Source organism: Musca autumnalis, unplaced genomic scaffold (assembly GCF_047663935.1).
Source record: "Musca autumnalis isolate F117 unplaced genomic scaffold, ASM4766393v1 scaffold_3, whole genome shotgun sequence".
Lineage (NCBI taxonomy): Eukaryota > Metazoa > Arthropoda > Insecta > Diptera > Muscidae > Musca > Musca autumnalis.
The window spans coordinates 212,632,265-212,639,604 of NW_027411866.1; positions in this window are offsets into that span (position 1 = coordinate 212,632,265).

Sequence of the window (7,340 nt, forward strand, 5' to 3'; positions counted from 1 at the left end):
TACTAAATACTAAATACTAAATACTAAATAGACCGAACTAAGAAAAGATCTCCAATTCTCTCTGTTTTTTGCTTCGCTTTCTGGAATACAGCGCCCTTTCATTTCTTCGTCCACTTGTATGCTCCATCGAAGCTTAGGCCTGCCGATTCTACGTGCCATGTGGCATGTATTCATACGCCTTTTTAGCGGGTTCATCATCGCTCATTCTCATGATATGGCCTAGCCAACGCAATCGTTGCATCTCGATACGTTTAACTATATTCATGTCTTTGTATAGCTTATATAGCTCGTGGTTCATACGACGTCGATATTCACCGTCAACGCAAATCGGCCGTATATCTTTCGAAGAATTTTCCTCTCAAACACACCAAGCACTGCCTTATCTGCTTGCGCAAGTACCCATGCTTCGGAGCCATACATTAGCATGGGTAGTATCAGCGTTTTGTATAGTGTTATTTTTGTTTGACGAGATGTGGCTTTGTTTTTAAGTTGCTTACCTAAACCATAGTATCATCTGTTGGCCAATACAATTCTTCTTCTTATTTCACAACTGATGTTGTTTGTTGTGTTTATGACAGTGCCGAGGTAGACGAAGTCTTTAACTACGTCAAAATTATAGGTACCAACTTCCACATTTGGTCCGAGCTCTATGGACGCTTTGCGCGTCAACACCGTCAATTTGGTCTTTTCGCCGTTTACCGCCAGACCCACTTTCGCAGATTCTGCTTCGACCTTCCTAAAGGTATCAGTTACTTCCTTTACTGATCGTCCCATCAGCATAAGCAAGTAAATTGTGCCATTTCTTTTGACATTTGCATCTCGTATTACCTTTTCCAGCAATATGTTGTATAGGTCTCACGAAAGGATGTCTCCTTGTCTGAAACCTCTTTTGGTACTGAACTGTTCGGAGAGGTTCTTTCCAATTTTAACTGAGGACCTGGTATCAGTTAAAGTCATCTTACAAAGTCGGATGAGCTTTGCGGGGATACCAAATTCAGACATTACATGGAATACCTTTGATCGGAGGGGACTGTCGAATGCTGCTTTATACGAGGGCAGTTCGGAAACTTCTTTGCCTAGCACAAAAAGCGCGGTATAAACAGAAAAAAGTGAAGTGTTTTGGAAACTTCCATCTCTGTTATGAACACATGTTAAATTTTGTTTCCATCTGGCAACTCCTTCATATAGAAACAGGTGTTCAAAAAAGACGCATCCGCAATTTTTATACCCTACACCACTATGTGGGGAGGGTATTAGAAGTTGGTTTCGGCCAAAAAGTTTGTAACGCATCGAAATAATGGTCGTAGACCCATACTTATATATACCAAAATGAATGTCTCGACGAGCTGAGTCGATCTGGCTATGTGTGTCCGTCCGTCAGTCCGTCCGTCCGTCCGTCTGTCCGTCTGTCCATCTAAACCTTGTAATCACGCTACAGGTCGCAATTTTGATCACCAAATTTTGAACGTTGATGAGGGTCCCGGAGGGGAAGAAGCCTATTGATTTTGGTGATGGTCGGATAATATTCAGGGGTCGGAATGGGCAAAAAACTTATTTGCGGAAAAAGTCAACGTTTTATTTGAAAGCGAATATCTCCGTATCTATAAGGGGTATATTAAAGGCAAAGCCTGCTAATGAAAGCAGAAAATATCACCTTTACAGCGATGTATGGTAGGTTATCGTAGGTGGTCAAGCAACGAAGATATCGCAATAGGTGCTTATAGAACCCAACTTTTAATTTATTCGATTTTAATTCTAATGACGAATAACACAGCTTTTGTTGGATACTTTCCAAAAACAAAACCTGGCTATGAAAGTAGAAAATCCTGTCTTTACAATGATGCAAAGTAGGTTAGCGTAGGTGGCCAACTAACGGAGATATCACAATAGTCGGTAATACATCCCATTTTTCCACTTTTAAAGAAATCACGCTACAGGTCGTAATTTTGATCGGATCGTCACCATATTTTGGATGTTGATGGGGGTCCCGCAGGGGAAGAGGCGTATTTATTTTGGTGATGGTCGGATAATATTTAGGGGTCGGAATGGGCAAAAAACTTTTTTGGAGAAAAAGACAATGTTTTTTCCAAACCGAATATCTCAGCTTCTATAGGGGGTATGCCAAAAGCAAAACCTACTAATGAAAGTAGAAAATATCGCCTTTGCAACGATGTAAAGTAGGTTGTTGTAGGTGGTCAAACAACGAAGATATCGCAATAGCCGCTAATAGAACACAACTTTTCATTTTTGCGATTTTAATAATATTGACGAATATGACAGCTTTGGTTGGGGACCTTCCAAAAACAAAGTCTGACGATGAAAGTAGAAAATCCCATCTTTACAATGATGCAAAGTAGGTTGGCATAGGTGGCCAAATAACGGAGATATCGCAATAGTCGTTAATACATCCCATTTTTTCATTTCTTTGTAATCACGCTACACGTCGTAATTTTGATTGGATCGTCACGAAATTTTGGTTGTTAATGGGGGTCCCACAGAGGAATAAACCTATTGATTTTGGTAGTGGTCGGATATTATTCAGGGGTCAGAATGTGATGGTTGATGGTTGGCATACATCCCACTTTTCCATTTTTTATTTGAGTTATTCTGACGATGCACTTAAACGCGTTTCAATAAAATTGACCTGTATTAATGAAAACATTCAGAGCAAAGGCGCTCAGCTATCCCAATTTTAATATTTTGAATTTTACCAGTCAAAAGCTTATGCACAGGGGAAGTGGTGTAGGGTATCACATAGTCGGCCCCGACCCGACTATAGCCTTGGCTCACTTGTTTTACAATGGAAAAATTAGAAATGCGTGCTGTCATTAAATATTTACATAAAAAAGGTTTATCGGGACAAGAAATTCATAATGATATGGTGAATGTGTTAGGTGAAAGTGCTCCTTCATATGCAAAAGTAAAAAATTGGGTTGCTGAATTTAAACGTGGTCGTACAAGCATTGAAGATGAACCACGTAGTGGACGTCCAAAAACAGCAACAACAACAGAAATTGTAGCCAAAGTGCATGATATGGTATTAAATGATCGACGAATAAAAGTGCGTGAAATTGCTAATATCATGGGCATCTCAAATGATCGAGTCCATTTAATTTTGCATGAAGAACTACAGATGAAAGCTTTCTGCAAGATGGGTGCCTCATTTGATAACAGTCGATCAAAAACGCATAAGAATGAACATTTCTCAAGCTTGTTTTGATCGTTTTAAGCGAAATAAAACGGATTTTAAGCATCGTTTCATAACTGTTGATGAGACATGGATCCACCACTATACTCCAGAGACAAAAGAACAATCCAAACAATGGACTGAAGCTGGAGGAAGTGCCCCAAAGAAGGCAAAAACAATTCAATCGGCTGGTAAGGTTTTGGCAACGGTTTTTTGGGACTTCAAAGGTATTTTATTGATTGACTATCTGCAAAAGGGTAAAACAATAAATTCAGAGTACTATTGCAACCTTTTGGATCAATTAAATGCACAAATTCGAGAAAAACGTCCTGGCTTACAACACAAAAAAATAATTTTTCATCAAGACAACGCACCAGCGCACAAGAGTGTTTTAACAATGGCTAAAATCAACGAATTAAAGTACGAGTTGCTTGACCACCCACCTTATTCTCCTGATTTAGCTCCCAGTGACTTTTACTTGTTCCCAAATCTAAAACAAATCCTAGCTGGCAAGCGTTTTACCTCAAATGAAGATGCAATTACAGTTGTAAACCACTATTTTGAAGACCTTGAGGAAAACTATTTTAATCAAGGGATAGAATTGCTAGAAAAGCGTTGGACTAAGTGTATTGAAGTTTCAGGAGATTATATTGAAAAATAAAAATATTTTTGAAAAACTGACTATTCTCTTTCATTGATAGGCTAAGAAGTTTCCGAACCGCCCTCGTAATCGACAAAATGGTGATATGTATCATCTGCATCTCTTGGGTCTTCTCCAGGATTTGCCGCAGGGTAATGGTGGACTTGCCAGGTCTAAAGCCAAATTGGTATAATCTAATTATTTCGTTGACCATTGGCTTTAGTCGTTCGCATAATATCCCTGACACTATTTTATTGGCAATAGGGAGAAGACTTATGCACATATAGTAGGAGCATACAGTCTAATCTCCTTTCTTGTGGACGGGACACAGGATGCTCAGGTTCCAATCGTCGGGTACGCGTTTTTCCTGCCAGATGGTGCTAACTAGCTGATGCATACACCTTATCAGAGCGTCGCCTCCGGTTTTAAACAGCTCGGGTGGTTAGCCATCGGCTCCTGCTGCTTTATTATTCTTCAGCCGGTTGATTGCTGTTTTTACCTCATCTTGGATCATCGTCTTCGCTACTATTGGATACCAGCGGATTGGAGAAATGTTCTTTCCATATCCTGATCACGCTATCTGTATCGGTTACCAGATTACCTTGTTGGTCTCTACAGGAGGATGTGACTGCGCCAAAGACATCTGTTTGATGTTTCACTCTTTGGTAGAATTTTCGGACTTCATTCTGTCTCCTCTACATCTCGATTTGTTCACACTCCCGCTTTTCCATCTCTCTCTTTTTCCTGTGGAAAAGACGTTTCTCCTCTCTCCTTTTCTCCCTGTATCTCTCTCGTGCGCTACGCGTTGCTACGGATTAAAGTAGCCGTATATGCCGCATTTTTCTCTTCGGTGGCAGCACGACACTCCTGTAGTGGGATTCTGTAACTCATTTTTGCTGTTATCGATAATTGTCGGTAAAATTAAAATGCTTATAATTTCGATAATTACCAAAATTTTTCGGTAAGTTTACGATGAATAAAAAGTAGTCGCTAGCCTCTACCGACACAAACAGCGATGCCAACTTCTCTTTATGTTTTTAGTCATAATTTTGCGATTTAATTTTACCGATTTTTGTCGGTAACAGCAAAAATGAGTTACAGAATCCCACTACTGATCATACCATGGATTCCTTGGTGGAGGTCTCTGGTATCCAAGTATGGATTTTGCGGCTGTTTGCATGGAGTGGGCAATGCTTTGCCATTGCGCTGATATGTTATCGGGATGAGGAGTGCTTTGATTAAGCAATTGGGCTAGTTGAGTGGAATAAGCTGTGACTATCTGTTGTGATTGCAGCTTACCGATGTCTAACTTTCGTGTTGTGTCTGTTCGTACTTTGTTTGCTACGTTTAAGCGGGTGCGTACCTTTGCTGCAACAAGGTAGTGGTCCGAATCAATGTTTGCGCCTCGGAACGATCGTACATCCAACACGCTCGATGAATGTCTTCCATCTCTCACAACATGATCAATTTGATTACTTGTTCTTTGATCTGGAGACAGCCAGGTGCCCTTATGAATATCGAGATTATTAAATCTGGTTCTGCTAACTACCATGTTTTTTGTAGCTGCAAAGTCTATCAGCCTCATTCAATTGTCAGATGTTTCACTGTGGAGACTGAAATTCCCGACTGTTGGGCCAAAGATATTCTCCTTTCCAATTTTGCCATTAAAATCGCCTAGAATAATTTTAATGTCATGGGCAGGGCAACGGATAAAGATAGAGCTATGAAATTTGGAGGAGATGTTTATCAGACATGGATCTTTTATTCCATGTGTTTGCAAGCCATTCGGTCAACGTCTTCTATAGAATTTTAATGAATAAAAAAAGGTTTTCCGAAATTTTAAAGTTTGTGTAATATAGATACATTTAAATAAGAATTGATAACTTCTTAGAGTTATTTAAAACACGATTTGGGGTTATAGAAACATAAAACGCTATATTCTCAAATACAGACTTGTACTTTAACAACATAAAATAAATCAATTAATATGCATACTATAACAAAAATTTAACTAATTAAATTCATGGAGGAATATTTACTTAGCGTAAAAATGGTAATATTTCGGTGTTTAAATTATGTTTTTTTTTTTTTTTTTTGTTATGGGTGCTATTCAAAAGCGTGGGACTATGTTAACGACAGCTGATTCATATACCGCAGCTGATCGTCAGTATCACCAACTAAGGGCCATTATCAATGAATGGCAACGTTATTTTTGCCATAAATAAAAGAATGACAGGCTGTAAACAGTGAAACTATTCTCCTTATTTCATTTTGTTAGATATTAGCAAATTATATTTGCAAATATTAAACAATATATAATTCGGTAGGAAAATGTATCTTTGAACTCCAAAATACCAAAAATCAGGGGTACCGTTATATGAGAGTTCTATCATAAAGTGGACCTATGCTCACAATATTGTGTGTGCAAGTTTATTGACCACTAGGAACCCTAAATGCAAAATTGTAGCAACTTCGTTCCGAAAATGTATTTAAAAACCCTAAAATACCTGAAATCGGGCGGTACCCTTATATGGGGGCTACATCAAAACGTGGACCTTTATATAAAATTTTTAGTAAGGAGATAGTTTACTCGTAGAAAACGTTATATTTAAATTTTTAGCTAGGTCGGTTGATTATTGTAGGTAAAATCCTCAAAACACGTAAGATCGGATGGTAACGTTATAAAGGCCCTATTTTCCGGCGTCGCACTTGGTCGCAATTTATCTATTGAAAAATTGATAGTTCGAGAGTTCCTCTATATTTGGGTGCCATTACAACAGTGGAACCCCGTGGAACTTTTAAGTTATATCCCATTAAAAATAACTTATTAAAAATATACACGTAAAATTTTTCAAAACAAATCAGGTTATTATACAGAACAGGAACGCAAATACGTTTACTTCTAAGCACAGTTTAATACGACAGGTTTCGTATTATCGGATAGCAAAAAGATCCATTAAAAAATTCCAATACCTCGTGACAATATGGTCCTCACAAAATCGACGAATTTCCTTGCGATTTTTGGTATTTGTATTAACGAAAATAAGATCATGTTATAGGTACCGTTACTTCCATTATAACGGTAAAACCAACGAAATTTTTGTTTTTCTCTCTTAGCCAGCATGTTTTCTATCCCTTCATATACAATTTTTGGGAATTTTCGACAATTTGTTTTTTGCATTTTTGGCACAAAATATTGAATTTGGACACACTTTGCGGTCTTTAGTTTCTTCTAAGCGCTCGTAAAGCTGATGTTGAAGAATGTAGCTTTTATTCGAATTGCAGCAAGTCTTTCATTCACTGGGGTGAAGCTGGATACCAGATGTTTTAGTCTCCGACTAACTACAAATCCGCAACCAAACTCATGCTTTACGTCGTGGCAGCTGTAATACAGTACGTCACCTTTAGGTGTTGTTGTAACGCCTTTCCCAATCCATCGTATTTCCTTTATGGCAGTAATATCGGCCTTGTACTTTTCAAGTACGTCTGCCAATGCGAAGACTGTCTATAAAG